This window comes from Bidens hawaiensis, unplaced genomic scaffold, assembly GCF_021521415.1.
Source record: "Bidens hawaiensis isolate Kalapana, Puna unplaced genomic scaffold, B.hawaiensis_p1.1 tig00035837_1, whole genome shotgun sequence".
Lineage (NCBI taxonomy): Eukaryota > Viridiplantae > Streptophyta > Magnoliopsida > Asterales > Asteraceae > Bidens > Bidens hawaiensis.
Window position 1 is genome coordinate 182,115 of NW_027496217.1, and position 18,800 is coordinate 200,914.

Sequence of the window (18,800 nt, forward strand, 5' to 3'; positions counted from 1 at the left end):
AACCACTGGAGATGTTCGATTCGACGCAATTTATTTCGGTGATGTATGTGTATCAAATAATAAACACCACTTAATTAAACCGTAGGGTTGCGATAACTAACCGGATATACAAATTCACCACTCCGGCTAAGAAACCGTGTCTAACACCACTCGAGATGCCAAAATCAACTTTGCAAAGACAAATTAACGTTACTCAAAATCCATTAAGAAAATTAATTAAAAAAAAATTCAACATAATGTGTAATTTCTCAAGTTATGATATGTGTAATTTGTGTATATTGAGTTACCAAAGTATCCTGTAGGACAAAGTAAAAATGAGGAAGAGGAGAGGCACGTAGCTTCGTGTAAGGATTTACGCCCCTCCTTAGACTGGTAAAACAAAAGGCTGGACATTTCCTCTTAAGATACCTTTTTATTCCTTTAAATTTTAACCATAGTTATCAGAAGCGATCAAAGTGTACGCCTAGGCACAATTTTCCCGCTTCTTAATGGTGAGGCGCAAATCTAGGAGAACTTTGTGATTTTTTTGATTTATTTTTTCTGATCTTTTTACTTTTTTATGATTTTTTTTATTTATTGATAACCGATTGATAAAAATCACCTAAAAAAGGTAAGATTTATGTAATTTACTCCCAACATCTTGATAATTCTTGATTCTCTATTATATTTATATATTCGTTTGCCATTTTCATTCTTCACAAAATGTGTGCATAGGGATAACTCACATAAGAAAACACTACACCATATTTCCTAAATCGGAAAAGAACATGACAGGAAACTAAATACTAAAAATAAAATTTGAAAGAATAAAATAAAATAATAACATGCAAAATTAAAAGTTATATGAGATGCAGGAAACACCACGGAATCAAATAATATCATCCATGTTTAGTAACAATATAAGATGCAAGAAGCCCATTGGAAAAACATATTTGGAGGTTTCGACTTTCGACAGTATAATGTTCTTTTGACTCTGCAACCACAACAGTTTTCTAAGAAACAAAGCAACTGCAACTGTTACATAACTGTCAAAAATTAGACAGGAAACTAAATACTGCTATGCAATCATCAGCTCGTGGTACATGTAATCTCAAATGTTCTCGATCCAGCTGTGTTAAGAGGACCCAAACGTTTCCGGTTGCAGTGGTGGACTCGGGATCTTTTACCAACGGGGTCTCATTTTTTCGGTGTTTAAATTTTTCGGGTCAGTTGTCTTTCAGGCCGGGTCAGGCGAGACGAGGAACATAATAAAAGAGAATATCATAATACAAAAAATATCATCATTACTTATTAGAAAACAAACAAAATAAGATCTGAATTACACAAATACAACTGTGCTACCTTAATATCTTTTGAACATCAAACGCACTAAAATTATTGTTTGGGCTCAAGCTACCAATACACGTAATTAGAGGAGGGCAGCGACCAGCGAGAGTCACAGTAGCTAAAGGTTGTTGTGATGTGAGTTTGTGTTACAGACTGATTTGAGATGGTCAATATCCCGATTTAACCTTTTGTAGTAGGCAAACATTCCTAGGAAATTAAGAGTATAACTTTGTTCCATTTTTATGCATGTTTCGTTCATAAAAATTTTAAAGGCATTCAAACCAAGAAGTTACCGGAGGAAATAAACATGCGCCCAATGGACGGGTATACACCGATAGCGATACCCTGCTGGTGTGACGTGGCTGCCATGTCATCCGATCTCACCAGTGAACACCGCTCCGCCTTCAAAGGGTTCACGCGTGACGTGAGGAGAATGAGGGCCATTAGTAGTTTCATTTGTATATGACAGTTGGGAACGGTCTTAAAAAAAATATTAATAATTTTTCCTCCCTTTTAATAATATATATACTAACCCATTTTAACCAAAAAAAAAAACAATTTCAACCATTCTCATCTATAATTCTAACCATCTACACAATCCAAAATGGATCCCAACTTTAACGCGATCCTGGAGGTAACGCAAGTTTCGGTTCAAGCTACGACGAGTGGCTCAAGTATAGCGCATACCTCTAGCAACAAGGTATTTCAAGTGAAACCCTTCAAATTGACGACGATGTTCAAGAGTTGGTGTCGGAAACCCAAACAGAACCCGAACCCGCGAAGAAGAAGACGACGAAAAAGCGAGCCACTAATGTAACCCAACCCCAACCCATTGAACCGTCGCACCGAGAAAAGGTTCTCATGTGGAACGCAACCGAAGAGGTCGCTTTGGCAAGAGCTTGGGTTAGCGAAAGCGAGAATGCGTTAAAGGGTATTATTTTTCGTTTTATAATTCTTTTTAACGATCTCAATAGTTTAAATCTGTTTGCGTTTTACATTTTATTAATATGTTATTAGGTAACGCGCAAACGAGAACGAGTTTTTGGAATGCAGTCACGAAGAAATATCATGAAATTTTACAAGTCCGACGGATCTGTCACATGGTTCGTTAAACGGAAAGTGGAGGGAGATAAATAGAAAGGTAGGATGGTATAACACTATTCACCTCAACGTCAAGAGTATTCCAAAGAGTGGTAGTAGTGACGTCGATCATTACAAGTTGGCAAACGAACGATATGTTGCCAAACATAAGAATGTGTTTCCCTATGCACAAGTTGGGGAAATTGTTCGGTTGTGTCCGAAGTGGCATTCGGTATCGAATGAGGTTGAGTCAGTGAAGCGGACAAAAACTGCCGAAAGTGGAGAGTTTAGCACCGGTGGTTCTGACGCCCGTTGTAACCAAGATCTTAATTTTGAGTTTAGCGATGAGGATCCGGTCGAACCGGAACGCCCGATTGGGAGGGACAAGGCGAAGGGAACGAGATCGTCTTCAACCGACAACCCAAACTTGGTTTAAGGAGTTGCAAATGGAAAAGATGAAAATGAGACAAAAAATAAGTGAAGAGGTGGCCGAGATCAAACCAGAAAAAATTCGTTTAATACTTGTACAATTTAATCAAAACCTTAGCAACGAACTAAAATATGTACAATAGATTACAGTATTGCACCAAACCTTCAATCCATATAAGAGGAGGATTGAAAGGCCTCAAAATTGAGATTCACACCATCTAATCCATTCAAGGTCCTTATATCTCTTCTGGTTCTTCGTCTCAGTTCTCCTCCATGATCAATTGGGTAGAAGTTGCTTTGCAATTAGGCCTGTAAATGAGCAAAGCTGCTTGTGAGCTACTCAATATCGGTTCGTTAAAAGCTTGAATCCAGCCAAACTTAAACGAGCCCAAGTCCAAACTTCAGTTATTGAGATTGACTTGAGTCGCTAGCCTAAATGCACGTATCATTGCATAATTTTTATTTAGTATATAACTAGAGTTTTGGCGGTGGTAAAATCCAAACGTTGAGGCGGTAAGTCGACACGAATTCAGTTGGCTTTGGTTTCGCTCGCTATTGTAACCGAACTAAAACAAAAGGTATATAAAAATTGAGACGGACCAATGGGGTGACGTCGGTTGGTAAAACATGGGCGTTCGTTATGATACTATAACTAAAAACAAACATGGTGAGTCTACTTGAATTCCGTCAGTTTCTGACACATTTATTAAGGTACCGAAACTAAAACAAAACAAAAAAGATACAAAACAAAAACAAAATTGGCATTCGATTGATTTTCTTTAAGTTTGTTACAGACCGGAACTAAGATAAAACAAAAAAATATCGTGCACCAAGAAGGTGTTGCCAACTAACCAAATTGTGTACTTGCGGCACCAAAAAGTCTTATTTAAATTAACATATAAAAAAATAGAAAAAAAATAACCTAAAAAAAATAAAAAAATCTGTTCAAAGAAAGAAGTTCAAGAAAAAAAATCTGTTCGAAGAAAGTTCTCCGCAAAAGAAATTTTAACTTCCTAGAAGTTTTGCTTAATGTAACCCTGAAGGCTTGAACCTGCATTTGCAAACTTACCTTTTCTAGACTTTAAGAAATTTAGCAACTACCAACCCACCAACATATCATAATCATTTAGGCACCAAAATGATTCACATAAAACAAAACAAAACAAAACAAAACAAATAAAAAAATTAAAAAAATCTTTGTGGCACCTAACCTTCTAATTATACTATATATATAATTACATAATAGTTGCTATAGTATATAAAGTTATGATGAAAGTAACTAAGCAATATTTATTATCGTGTATACTTGGTTTTAAAAAGTGAGAATCAAACCGAGACGATATGGTCTAAACCCAAGGTGCATTGCTTTTCTTACACGAGATGTAATGCACTTATAAAACACGTTTTAGTTATTTATAGCTTTTTAACATCTCTTACTTATTATCTAGTAATAACCAAGGTTTGTATATTTAGTATATATAGAATTATAGATTACCTTCATAATCCAGGTTTTAATTTCTACGCCATAAAGTACATACATTTTTCAAATTTGTTTAATTAATTGATTTCTTGGGTTTTTATACAAAAATAATCAACATGCTTCCCATCTGCGATAAAATAAATTAAAACGATGACACCATTATTATGGTGTTATTTAATAATAAAAGATTAAAAAACCAATAAAAGTGCCTTCAAAATTTGTTGTTATGAGTGCTGAAAATAGTCTAATGACAAATACTTGAACTTAATAAAAAAACCAACAAGCCTAAATTATTTCTAGAACCAACTGTTTAAAAAGATTTGCACAAATTCTTCAACCTGAACAATTTCAAAAATCCAAGTCCAGACCTGCAAGAACACCAGCTGTAGCATCTTCTTCTAGTAGTACCCAATTAGTTCTCTTGTCAATCAAACGCCATGTGAGGGGGGTGAAAGATCTGGGATCGGTTTAAAGTTAGGTTTGGGTTTTTAGCAAGCAAAATGAGTGTTTCTTTAACTGTAATGACCTTCAATCTTCTTGAAGATCAACCGGAAGATGGTCCAAATTGCTGGGATAAGAGGAAGGATTTGTGTGTTAGTGTCATCACCAGTTACTCACCGATCATACTCTGCACTCAACAAGGTATGCAGATCTCCAATAAACATAATCATCTTCATTTATTGAAATTGGGTTTGTTTCTTTTTCTGATTTTATTGATTTGAAACATTTAATTTCGGATTTTTGCTACTAAAAATGGAAGCTTTACTCTTTTCTTGATGTGTTCATAATCATAGGTGTCAAGTCTCAGTTGGAGTATCTTCAACAATGCTTGCCAGGTTATTTATTTATTTATTTTTACTGTTTTATAATTTTATCTTGAAATTGATCTTGCTGCAAATAACTATGATTCTGCTGATCTGGGTGTATCTTTGTTATGTTTGCATATGATTTAATATAAGCCCCTATATGGCTTAAATATTGTCTATGTGAAGTTTGGACAATGATACTCGATTAAGTTCGAGAGTATGTTGAAATGATTGGGGCGGTGGTTAGATTGTATTTGAAGTAGATGTTTCTTGATAGTTCACTTATTTTCCTAGTGGACCGAAACAAGTTATGGCGAATGTTAGGATGAGGATTTGATTCGAGTAAATTAGGTGCTATGAAATCTTTTGGAGTAACCTTAAGGGGTGGATTGCGGAAAAGTGGTAAGCCCGAGTCTGTTAGAGGTATCAAGGTCAAATCCATCGTCCACTAGTTTTAAGCCTTTAACATCATTGAAGGCCACACATACGCAAGTGCATTTTACCTGGTCCTAGTGGTTAGCAGAGTATTGGTGAGATCCCATCAGTTTACTAGTAGCGGGTTCTCATAGTTATCACCTCTAGGCTCTATCCCATTATATGACGCTTCCCATGTCCCATAATAACTGCAACTCTTGACTTAACACATAGTTTGATAAAAAGCCTTTGTTTGATAAACGAACAAACAAATATGCCCAGTAATATCTCAGGTAGAAAGCATGGTCTGGGGAGGGTGATATGGGGACAAACCTTACCTCCATTTCATAGTGGCTGCTTCCAGGGAGACCCAAAAAGAAGAAATACTTTTTTTACAGTATAAAAATACTATTAACACGTCATAATATGCATTCAAATGCATATATTAGATTGTATATAACAAGTACTCCTACAAATACTTATGTACTTTGGCTATTTAATAGCCTTGTGTGATTAAATAGCTTTGTTTCCATCCTTGTGTGCTCACACATCCACCTCAACATCTTCATCTCTGCTACGGCCAACTTTTGCGGTTTTATCTTCTTGATGGTCCAACGATTGGTTCCATTTAACATATCTGAGTGAGCTGTAACCCTATAGAATTCCCTCTTAATATGTTGAGTACCTCTTGTCACACAAAACTCTCGTGGCTACTTTCCACTTGCACGAACCTGAACTTCTACATAACTATCAATTTCCCCATCACTTTGTTTATTAATTGAATATTTAAAACAACTCTTGACAAATAGGTAAATTAAGAAATTAATAATATTTTATTGTAAATAGCAAAGAAACTTGTGTATGCTTGAGACAACCCAAAATAGAAAGTAATGTCTTTTCTAGGAGGACAAAGGAGTGTGAAGAGATTGATGTAATATGGATCCCAGTCTATATATTACTGAAACCGTGATGAAAATATTGCAAATGATATCTTAAACGATACTAAAATCGGGATTATTTTTGTTAAACATACAAGGTTATGATCAATTCGGTATTTCAAGGAAAGGATCCGAAGATGTTGCAGATCAATGCTGCACCATTTTCTATGACAAGGAAAAGGTAATAAATGCATCATGTTACCAAAAAAAAACTTAAATCTTTAATATTGATTACAATCATTTGATTTTTATCTTATATTTTCCTTTATAAAAGGTGGAGTTATTAGAAGGCGGGACATTTTGGTTGTCAGAATCACCTTCGGTCCCCGGAAGCATGTCATGGGGAAGCGTATCCCCCTGCATTGCAACATGGGCAATATCCTTTTCTAGCATATATGTGGTTTATCATTATAATCTTTAAACGCATTAATATAATTTTCTTGTGACGTTTTGTTGCTCAATAATGCTGTTTCTTAACATAAAATCTACACGTTTCAACTAAAAGGAGTTGAACCTCCTGGTTTTTCGTTCCAAATAGTGAACACAAATATGGACGAGTTTAGTCCTCGCGCTCGTAGACGAAGTGCGTTGCTGACGTGACAGCATATCGCATCATTGCCTCCTAGCTTGCCAGTTGTATATTGTGGAGGTTTTAATACACAAAAAGAGTCAACCACAGGACGCTTTCTTCTTGGGAGATCAAGGTAATCATAAAAGTAGAGATACAACTTGACTTAAAAGTCAAGTCAATGTTGTGACTAAGTACTAATTCTTATTTAGTACACACTCCGTTTTCAGAGAACATGGTGCTGTAGGTGATATGAGAGATGCGTGGCCTAATGCTCGGCTGAGAAAAAATATGTCGCTAATACGCACGTATCATGGATTTGAAGGTATCATTTTTAGTTTTTACATTGAACTATTGAAGTATAGGTGAAAATTTGAATTTGAACCGTTCTCAATTTGGATTATGTTTTTAGCTTCTTATGGGCCAAATGGGTAAAATAGTAAAGACTATTCTTAAAACCAAAAGGGTATTTTTAGTCAGGGGTGTAAACGAGCCAAACCGCTTGTGAGCCCTTTTTAAATCAGCTCGCCTAAATCTCAAATCGAGCCGAGCTTAAATTGAGCCAGGGCACAACTTCACTTATCGAGCTCAAGCCGCTCGTGAGCCTATACGAGCCTTATATAATTTTTATTAGAGAGATTAAATGTATATAATAATAATAATAATAATATTATGATAGCATAACTAAATAATCTATATTTTGTGTCATGTAAAAATTGTACTTAAATATATATAAAAATAATTATGAATATAGATAAATTAATTAACAAATAATAAACAACTTGAGCCGAGCTGAGCTCAAGCTTAAAAACTACTCACGAATGACCTCGAGCTTTTGAAATAGAGCTTGAAACAAGCAGAGCTCAAGCCTAGTTGAGATTGGGCTTGACTCGGCACAAAACCTTATAAATCATTTTATTTATTTAATACATAATGTAATCTTATTTGCCACACTAGTTATTAACAGAAAAGTAAAATAGATGAAACTAAACGGTTTTGGGTCAACTCGACCCTTTTGACCCGCAACAAATCACCTCTTTTGGCCCTGACATGTTATCCAACCTGCCTTTTTTTGACCCTTTTAGGTAACAAACAAGGAGCTATGGAGTTTCTAAAATTAATATTTCGGGCCCTTTGCTTGTGCTGGGATCGGCAAACTCAAGATTTACACATTGACTGGATTCTGTTCAGAGGGCGATCATTGGTGCCCGTTTTATGTGAAGTAGTGAATGATAACATTGACGGCCATACCCGTCTTCACATTATCCAGTTTTTGCTGAATTCGTGCTTCCAAGAACTGTACGTCCGCTTGATCCACCACCTGTTGAAGATGGAACAACACCTTCCACAGTTTCTTGATGATTGTTTTACATGTTAAGTTGTCTGTTTTGTGTTTTTTAAGGTCTCTTGCTAAGCAAGCATCACTACATTCTTAAAAGTTTCATTCAATTGAGTGTTGTGGCTCCATTTTGACCTTTTTTTTCGTGTAACATTATGAATTTTATGAAAATAAGAATTTAAGCTTCTGAATAAAAGGTGCTATAATCTTGATTGTTTAAAATATATTTTTTAATTTGACGACAAAATAGCAAAAGACATCCTTTATGTTTGAACGTTTTTTCGATAGATGTACTTTAGCGAAACAAATGGCAGAATACATACTTCACGTTTCGAATCTCTTTCGTGTTAAGTCCTTTAGCCTTAACCCAGTTAAATTTTATCGTTAAATCTGATCTTGTGCAAAGCACGGTATATAAGTCATTCTATCATTGTATTTATAGAATATTTAAAAACATTTAAAAAATATATAAACACACACACTCACTCACTCTCTCTCTCTCTCTCTCATCATCCTCTTCATCCCTTTTAACAACAACCAGCCAACCTGCCACCTTCAGCTACCACCACTCATCGCCTTACGCCGCCACCACCCGTCCACACCATCACAACCGCTACACCATTGCCGTACGCCGTCCACACCTTCCTCACCCGTCACCTTACGCCGCCACCAGCCATCCCATCTTCAGCTACCACCACCCATCTTCTCCAAATCCAAGAAGATCGATTAGGTTATATAGGGGATGAAATCGAGGAGAGGGTGATGAGTATTTTGAAACCCTAGATCCCCAAAATTAGGACTTTTGCAAGATACACACCTGCAACCACCTCTGGCTCCGGCTCCCTTTGCAACCAACGTCGGCTCCGCCTCAACCAGCAACCACGATCGGCGATGTATAAAGCCATCGATTATGATTATGGTTCATCATCTTTGTCGTATAACACAATTCTTCTTAATATTCTGTTAATTATAATACAAATTTTTTTTAAAAAAAATAAGGGTTGCTGTTGAGAGTTTAGGCATGCTGGAGACAACGGAACTTTGGATGGAATCCGGCAGTGGAAGAGGATTTTATTTTGATGATTAATGTATGTTCAAAGTAATGGCAGAGAGAGAGAGAGAGAGAGAGAGAGAGATATTTAAATATTTTTAATTTTCAGTTTTAACTATTAAAGTAATTGTAAAATTACATAACTATCCTCATGTGCTTTGCACATGATCAGATTTAACGAAAAAATTTAACTGGGTTAGGGCTAAAGGACTTAACGTGAAAGGGATTCGAAACGTGAAGTATGTATTCTGCCATTTGTTTCGCTATAGGACGTCTATCGAAAAAACGTTCAAACATAAAGGACGTCTTTTGCTATTTTGTCTAATTTGATGGACTAGTCAAAGCCAGGGAAAAAGGAGATAACATACTTATTCCAAATTTAACAGGAAGGTGAACATTTTTTTTAACAGCAAAACAAAGTAAATCCACTAAAAACTAGCTAAGAAGCTAGAATAATACCAAGAGAAAATCAAAACATGAAAATATAAATGCAAAACCGAACACCAAAACCAGAGTCTAAACCAAATAAAAAGAAGGGTGATTGGCTGAAATGGGTTGAACTCACAAAAGAAGCCCTTTTGGACGCTAGTGGGTTGGCGAGAGAGAGGGGCAGAAGAATGGCGCCATGGAGGTGGACTGGTTTTAAGGTTGAATGTTGGATAATGTGGCGGGTGGATCCCCCCCCCCCCTTTTCTGCAACGCTAGTTTGATAATCAGGATTACATCTATAGTAGTAGAAACCGAATGATTGTGTATACGGAGAAGAGGATGGGGAGTGCTTCTAGAAAAATAGGATATGCATTACAATACTTAGACCAAGTGTTATGGTGGGTGGGGGCGTCACTCCTTACCACCTCACCCATCCTTCAACCAACACACCCATAGCATAGCGCCACACCACCCTTCTTCTCCCTCTCTCACTGACCAAAGCCCCATTTTTCGACCCATATAGAGGGTGGAGGACACCAACATTCTCACTATAACACTCTGTCTTGCAATACGATTAAAAACATGTTTTTTTAAGTTTAGGGATATGTACATTAAATTTTATTAGTAGAAGGAATAATAATAAATAAATGACAAAATAGCAAAAGACGTCCTTTATATTTGATCATTTTTTCAATAGACGTCCTTTAGCAAAAGAAATAACAAAAAACGCACTTCATGTTTTAAATCTCTTCCGCGTTAAGTCCTTTTAGCCTAACCTAGTTAAAATTTCCCGTTAAAAATCTTATCATGTGCAAGGCACATGAGATTAGTTTTGTATCTTTACACATCGTTTATTATTTAATATTTAAAAATAAAAGAATAACTATATTAAAAAAATCTTTATATCCATCAGACATCCACCATCTTCCTTCTCTCGCCTCTCTCTAAACATTCTGCTGCCACCACCACCACCACCGCCTTCATCAACGTCACTCACCTCTGTCACTGATGTGCTAAAAGTAGTCAAATAATTATTAACTAAATTATGCCAATGCATACACTAAGTAATACTCTAAACTCTCAAAAATTGACTAAAATATTAACCGGCGAGTGAACCGATCGATTCTAGTAAAGCTAAGTAAGTCCGAATATCGAACCTTTAAATTATGTTAACTAGCTAATTAGACTAAACTATAGACACGACTTGTTTGTTTATATTTGTTTAAGGAGGGGGGGGGGGTAATTAAAATGCTAAATTCAAACTATTATTAAAACTAATTTAAGAAAACACGTAAATTAAATGAAAACACAAGTTTATTGATTAAATCAAATGATGATGAAAAACTATCTAGGTTAGAATCCCCTACGTTTCAGCTTAATTAACCGGGAAAATATTTAGTTATGGAACTGGGATCGTAAAATAGACGCTTAAGAGAAAACCTGAACAGGATCCCTGACCCTTCTTAAGAAGACACCTATGTGTTTCTAATAAGTTTTAGCGCACACCATTATTAAAAATCAAATTTCCTTACGGTCACACAATTATTTATGAATCAGTTCTTTTATAATGAAATCCTACCTTACAGCGCAGAAATCAAAGGCAAATTAATATATTTAATTGATTCAATAGACAATATTAAATAATCAACACTAGACGGATTCTTTACGAAGAACTAAATCTAGCAAGATTAATTAATAAAGACCTATCAATTGTCACACCCCAACCTAATGCGGAAATGTCGAGGCGTGATCCGATTGCTCACAGCTCGAAGATACTATCAAAGTAAAGGTGAAAACATCTAATTAATTATTTTATTACAATTATACAGACAACAACCAAATACAATAAACAATTTAAACATACAAATATAAACCCAAATAAATGTTAACTTGATTATATCCTAAAGTCTCGTCTAAGTGTCCAAACTTCGATCTTCAATACAATCAACCTGTATATGCGTATAAAATGGAGTTTTTGTCAACATAAAGTTGAGTGAGAATATCACCAGTTTTGACACAATACAATAAATAAGCATAACGTGATAAGTGCAGTAAATAAAATCAAACCGTAAACAAGTATGTGGACCGTTGCCAAGCGAATCGGGCATTGGTCACCAACAGGAACACCCGCTATATGATTGATTGAATAGTAATTCCAACATATGATTGATTGAATGGCAATACAAGTAAGCAAGTAACACGTATGTTTGATTAAATCACTTCACAATAACACGTATGCATTTGTTTGAATATATACATATATATATATATATATATATGAATATATGAATACGTACGCATATGTCCCCAAGACATTTGTGAAAATTGAGTAAAATAGGGGAATGATAAACTCACCTTAGATGGAAGTCAAGTGAATATAATGAAGAATAAACAAGTAGACTGATAAGCGAGTCGTTCAATACGCGTCAAACAAGATAACAAATTAGAACCTGAAACTTTGTGATACGAAACTATAAATAAAAACGAACTTAATGCCGCTGGAATCAATCCAAACGGATGAGTATAACTCTAGTTATGTTGAATTAAACGTTTAAGCGAGCTGGTACTGACCAGAATCCAAACAACGAGTTGGAAGTCGGGTTTTGGTCAGTAGCCTTAAAATCACGTTACGAGAATAAAAGTCTTCTGGACCGAACGTTGAATCCGACCAGAAGTATGAGAAAACGGATAGTCAAACTTGTTGACTATTTTGCCCTTTAACGAGTTTTAAACGAATTGACCAGTCAATACCCTTCAACCACCGAAATTGATTGAAGGTTATTGACTAGGAAATATATATGAATGTTTCTTATGTTTACAACTTACCCGGAAAGTGAAAGGATCGATGAGAAACGGAAGTCAAAGGTCGGTGCATAAGCAAAGTCAATCGTTTATGAGTGTATCTTCAACAATAATGCAAAAACCGAAGAAGATGATGAAGGTTGAAGGTAGGTGACGGCTAGGAATTGTGAATTAGGGTTTAGGGATGATTTGTGATAGAGAAATAATGATATGTTTATATAGGATACACTAAATTGAACTAAATATGGTAACTTACTTGTTTTAGAACTAGATGGGCCTTTAATGATCAAATCAACATTATAACCAGTAAATTTTGTTCTTGATCAAGGGTTAATGAGTATGGACATGTATCTAAGCTATATTAGTCTTCTTGGGTCTTAAAACACTCGATTATGTCCTAAAATAAGCGATTTCGGGCCAAAAACGAACTAGGAAACAATAGTAAACGTAACGAGTTGTGCAAGTAGCCCATAGAGCAGCGTGGTGGGCCTAGGCCACCCCACCACGTGGTGTTCCAGCCAAAAGGAGGAAAATATCATCATTTGTCAACTTTAGTCCCTATAGTTTGGATTTAGGTCATTTAACGAACTTTTTATGCATAGTTTAAGATTTGAACGACATATAAAGTATAAGGGGCCTAAAGTGAAAATTATAAACTTAATTATTTATAAACACTTGATTTTCAATAATAATAAAGGTCTAAAAATGTTTCGTTCGTAAACGAATACGGGTTTGGAAAATCCGAAATGTTACATCTATAACCTAGCACCTTACAGCTATTTAGGTTAGCAGCACACTTAGGTTTATTTGATAATATTATTCCTATGATCTTATTGCAAATCAATCATAAAATAATCAAGAACACAAAGTAATTGACCTAATAGAGACCTATCATATGACAAACAATAATCAAGGCAGTTATGGAATAAAACTCATCAAACAACCCTAAGTATCCATATGCATCAATTTATTATGATTGTATCTTTTACTAATTAATAAAACCATAATGATAAACAACTCCCAAATCAATCACAACGTCAAAATAGGTTCATCTTATGCCTAAGTAGTTCATAAAATTTAGCCAAGCATCGTGAATTTAAACAAAAGAAACTTAGAAGAATTCATGGTGAAAATAATGAAAGTCAAAAGAAAATAAAAGATAGAACCCGTGTTCTTCGTCTTCAAACAATGAGCGCTTCACCGAATGATTCTTCCCCTCCAAAGCCGTCAAAAGTTGCAATCCTAAGCCTTGGAACTCCCAAAATTCGGATGGTTCTTCAGGGTATGATTAGGGTTAAGTTTAAAGGTGTTTATATAGACTTTTCAAGTCCCAAAACTGATAAAATCGAATTTTCTAGAAACTAAAGGCCCGGGGCGCCGCGCGGCGGCCTTCCTCTCTCCTAGCTGCGCGACACAGCGTGCTAGGTGGGGGGTGGGGGGGGGGGGTGGTTGCTGGTCCGGTCCGGTTCGTTTCCTGATCCTCCGGTTCTTCGGTTTGGTTTGTTTTAGCTTGTTTTTCACTCTTTTCAACCATAAACAAGTCTAAGGACCTACAATATACAAATATATTAGTAGTATACAAATCCTAATAAAAATCGAACAGGAACTAATAAAATATTAATTAAAATACACACGAGATTTATATATATTTAGCATTATATCAACCACCCGTTGCTACCACCACACTAAACCAACTACCGCATCTCCACAACCTTTATCACCGTCACCCACCTCCTATTATTTTTTGTCTCTCTACATACCTAGCGGGCTAACACCACTATCAAACCAACACCATACCACATAACCACCACACAAACTGCGACATGCCTCCACTTACAATATGCAACCATCTTTACCAGCCACCTCTAGATGCACCAGAAACCACCACCGCAATGCCCTCCCAGCCACCGGTAGATGCACCGCCATCAACTCCAGTACCGCCACTTCTCCAATAGCCACCAACCACGGTACCTTCGCTCCTTCAATCGCCACCAACAACATCGCCACTCCTCCAATCACCACCATTAACACAAATTTGGGGCATAAATCGAATTTAGGTTTTAAAGGATTGAAGAAGGAAACGACCGAGATCTAACATTATTAACCTTCAGAGCATGTTTGGGATTGAATTTGAAAAATGTTTATCGGCTTATTGGTGTTTTCAAAAAGCCAATAAATTAAAATGTGTTTGGCAATCACAAAAATCTTTCTTATTTTAGCTTTTTGAAAGGGTTAAAAAACAGTTTTTCAAAAGCCCAAATCCTGGGTTTTCAAAATGGCTTTTTGAAAAAGCCAATAAGCATTTTTCAAACTCAATCCCAAACATGCTCTCAGACCTTCCAATTTCTTTAGGGATCTAGGGTTTCAAAAATATGCATGATCTTTTTCTTTTGATTCAACATCAAATTTCTTCAAACTATTCATATGATTAACCCTAGGGTTTGTAGCAATTGTTCTTGTACAGAACATATCAGGTTGGAGTATAACCAAGTAGATGGAATCGTACGAACCACTAGTGGTGGTGCGATAGTGATTGTCCAGATGTGCGGCGGTGGTGGTCCAGTCGGCAACTAGAGGTGTTGTTAGGTTGGTGGTGGTGGTTATTGAGAAAAGGAAAGGAGTATAGGACCTAATTTAGTTAGGAAGAATGGAACATGGTGTTGTGGTGTTGGTCTAGAGGTTATGAGAAGATGGATGTTTTTTTTGGTTTTATATATTAAATCAACAGGTAAATTTACAAAACTACTCTCATGTGTTTTGTACATGATCAAATTTAATGGAAAATTTTAACCAGGTTTTATCTAAAAAACTTAATGTGAAAGGGATTTAAAACATGAAGTATGTAGTATATTCCGTTCTTTCGCTGGTGACAAAAACTATAAAGTAAGCTATTCTTTGTAAATAAAATTGGAGTTACATGGAATACAAATTTCCCACATTTCAAACCCACCTCAGCGATCATCTTCTTCACTCGACTTTTATTTTGCCATCCCTATCAAACCTCCCTTGTTTACTTCGCATGGCGCCTGATCTTGCTAAGGCCACCCTCGGCCTCACCGTTCCTCTTCAAATCGATCCACCCAAGGTATATCTTGAATCCAAATCTCTTCTCAATATTAATTAAACCTAGATTTCTAGTTATGATTATAGTAATACATTTTATACATGAAGATCTCATTTGCTGCAAAAGACATCAATATAGCAACAGAATGGAAGGGGACATGCTTGCACTTGCTCTCACCCAAAAGGACTTCACCAAAGCCAATGATTCTAAGTTTCAGAACCCCATCTTGAATAACATCGACTCGCAACACGGTGGATTACTATTCCAAAGTATCCACCGAAGAAGATTTCACAGCGAAACCCGGCCAATCCGTTCTTCTTAGGCTTTCAGGTCACGGCCCCAAACGGGTCGGTTTATTTGGCCTTGGGAAATGCACAACCGGTTTGTCCACCTCAGCTTACCGGGCTCTTGGCAAGTCTGTTGCCACGTCAGCAAAGGCTTATCAAGCGAACAATGTTGCCATTGTGCTTGTGAATTCTGATGACTTAAGTTCGGTATCCAAGCTCACTGCTGCATCGCAACTGGTATTTTTGGTGTTTTTTTTTTTACTGTTTTGCCCTTATGAAGTTCAGTGCTTTTGGAGTTTGATTGCTGTGTTGTGTTATGGTGTTAGGGGTATTACATGGAACTTATGAAGATAACAGATTTAGATCCTAATCCAAGAAGCCTAGTTTGAAATCCGTTGACATTCTTGGACTTGGAGTTGGACCCGAGCTAGAAAAGAAATTTAACTACACCGAGCAGGTTTTCACAGGGGTAGTTTTGGGAAAAGAGCTTGTAAATTCACCGGCCAATGTTCTCACCCCTGGTTAGTCATCCTTTCTTCCCACTAGCTAGTTTGTTATAAACATTGTGCAAACAATTTATTTGTGATTGAACATAATAAACTTCAGGGGCACTAGCACAAGAGGCTGAAAAGATTGCTTCGACTTATCGTGATGTTTTCAGTGTGAAAATATTGGACACCGAACAACGTAAAGAATTGAAGATGGGTTCGTATCTTGGTGTGGCTGCTGCTTCTGCAAATCCTCCTAAATTTATTCATTTATGTTATAAACCGACAAGTGGGACCATTAAAAAGAAGTTGGCTTTGGTAGGGAAGGGACTCACTTTTGACAGGTAGTAATTCTGTTATTTTTTTTAGTAAATCAGTACCTTCGATGCTATCGTTAGTTAGTTAATTAGTTAGTAAGAGATTGTTTTTGGCGTGCCATATTGATCTTTTTTGCTTGCAGTGGTGGCTACAATATTAAAACAGGACCAGGTTGCTCAATAGAGCTTATGAAATTTGATATGGGAGGCTCAGCTGCAGTTTTGGGTGCAGCAAAAGCTCTTGGTCAAATTAAACCACCTGGTGTAGAGGTAATTTTTTTGTTCTTTTTTTTTAAATAACTTTCTGTTTTCACGTGATTTTCTAGTTATTTACACTAAAGTACAACCATACCCCCACCCGTAGCTAAGCTATTGGTTGGTCTTCGGAGGGTGAAATGTAGGCAAACCATGCCTCTATCCCATCGGATAGAGAGGTTGCTTCCAATATTGACGTAAAAGTATAATATAAAATTAGAAACAATAAGAAATGAAAGGGCCACCAAAAGTTAAAGGGAAAATTAAGCCCCTAAAAGAAAGCTTGGTCCAAAGTGCACCCCTCCCCTAAACGCCGTTTGCTGTTAACCTTAATCCTATGTCTCCACGAACTCCTATTCTCGACCTTATTCTAAGAAATATGCAGGTTGCTCAATCTTGCCCGATCCACTCATCCCAAGTGAGTTTGGGTTGTCTCTACTCCTCTTCCCCTCAACAGTGAGGGTTTACACTAATATATGAACGTTTGAAATTTATTTAAGCTGAAGAGTGATTTATAGCATACATGTACTTGATTGCAGGTTCATTTTATTGTGGCAGCTTGTGAAAACATGATAAGTGGAACAGGAATGAGGCCTGGAGATATAGTGACAGCCTCAAATGGAAAGACGATTGAGGTAATTCCCTTGTTTATGTATGCAAGCCATTAAATATTCATAAATGAAGAACTTTATATAATCAATGTTAATATTTGTTTTAGGTAAACAACACCGATGCTGAGGAAGGCTTACACTAGCGGATGCATTAGTATATGCTTGTAACCAAGGTGTGGACAAGGTATAATTTTTTAGTTTGTCTTTTATTATTATTTTTATTTATTATTCGCATGTATTTTTTATAAATCCATTAACTTGTCTTGTTAACATTTTTTTGGCAGATAGTTGATTTGGCGACGCTGACTGGGGCATGCATAATTGCTCTTGGGCCGTCAATTGCAGGTATGTACCATAAAGAAATTATTATTATCATTATTTATTGATGGTAAGGGTGTAATATTGATGATGAACTCTCTAAAACATGGGTGTTCACACCGAGTGATGAGCTGTCAAAGGAGGTAGTTGCAGCCTCAGAATCAGCGGGAGAAAAGCTTTGGAGGATGCCAATGGAGGAGAGTTACTGGGAGAAGATGAAATCAGGTGTGGCGGATATGGCAAATAGTGGAGGCGGCAGGGTGGTTCTATTCTTGCGGCTCTTTTCTTACAGCAATTTGTTGATGAGAAAGTACAGTGGTTGCATATTGACATGGCGGGCCCCGTCTGGAACGATAAAAAGAAATCTGCTACAGGGTTTGCTGTTCCTACTTTGGTCGAATGGGTGGTAGCCAACTCTTCGTGCTGATGCTTGCGAAATGAGATTTTCGAGGTTTAGAAATAAGAAATCTCAATGAGGGAAATAAAGGGTTTCATTGTGTTTTTTGAATTTTTCTCACTTGAGAAAGATATGCTGCTTGCCGCAGGTAGTTTGTGATGGATGCTATTTTTATAAGTTTTTACTTTTTTGATGTCTTAAATCTATTTGAAGAAAGTTTAGGTCTCGGCCAGCTGGACAGACACTACATCTTGTTGCAATGCCCAAATAAGTTTTATTGCATATGGGTTCTTCGGGGTAAGTAGTTTCAAGGGATTTAAAACTAGTAATAATGTTATTGAATCTATCAGTACAACTTAAGTTTGTCTTCTCGTAAGTAGTTCTACTTTGTTGTTCAGATC

General features: G+C 36.5%; 2 pseudogenes across 1 annotated transcript; both read left to right on the forward strand.

Moving 5' to 3' along the window:
* The first annotated feature begins 4,745 nt into the window (after positions 1 to 4,745).
* On the forward strand, positions 4,746 to 8,520 carry LOC143587690 (uncharacterized; annotated as a pseudogene). Its single transcript, XR_013144943.1, has 7 exons — positions 4,746 to 4,957; positions 5,110 to 5,151; positions 6,572 to 6,654; positions 6,748 to 6,849; positions 6,963 to 7,177; positions 7,272 to 7,366; positions 8,127 to 8,520. The product of XR_013144943.1 is annotated as an uncharacterized LOC143587690 (transcript).
* Positions 8,521 to 15,681: 7,161 nt separating this feature from the next.
* LOC143587692 (leucine aminopeptidase 1-like) lies at positions 15,682 to 18,456 on the forward strand (annotated as a pseudogene).
* Positions 18,457 to 18,800: the final 344 nt, after the last annotated feature.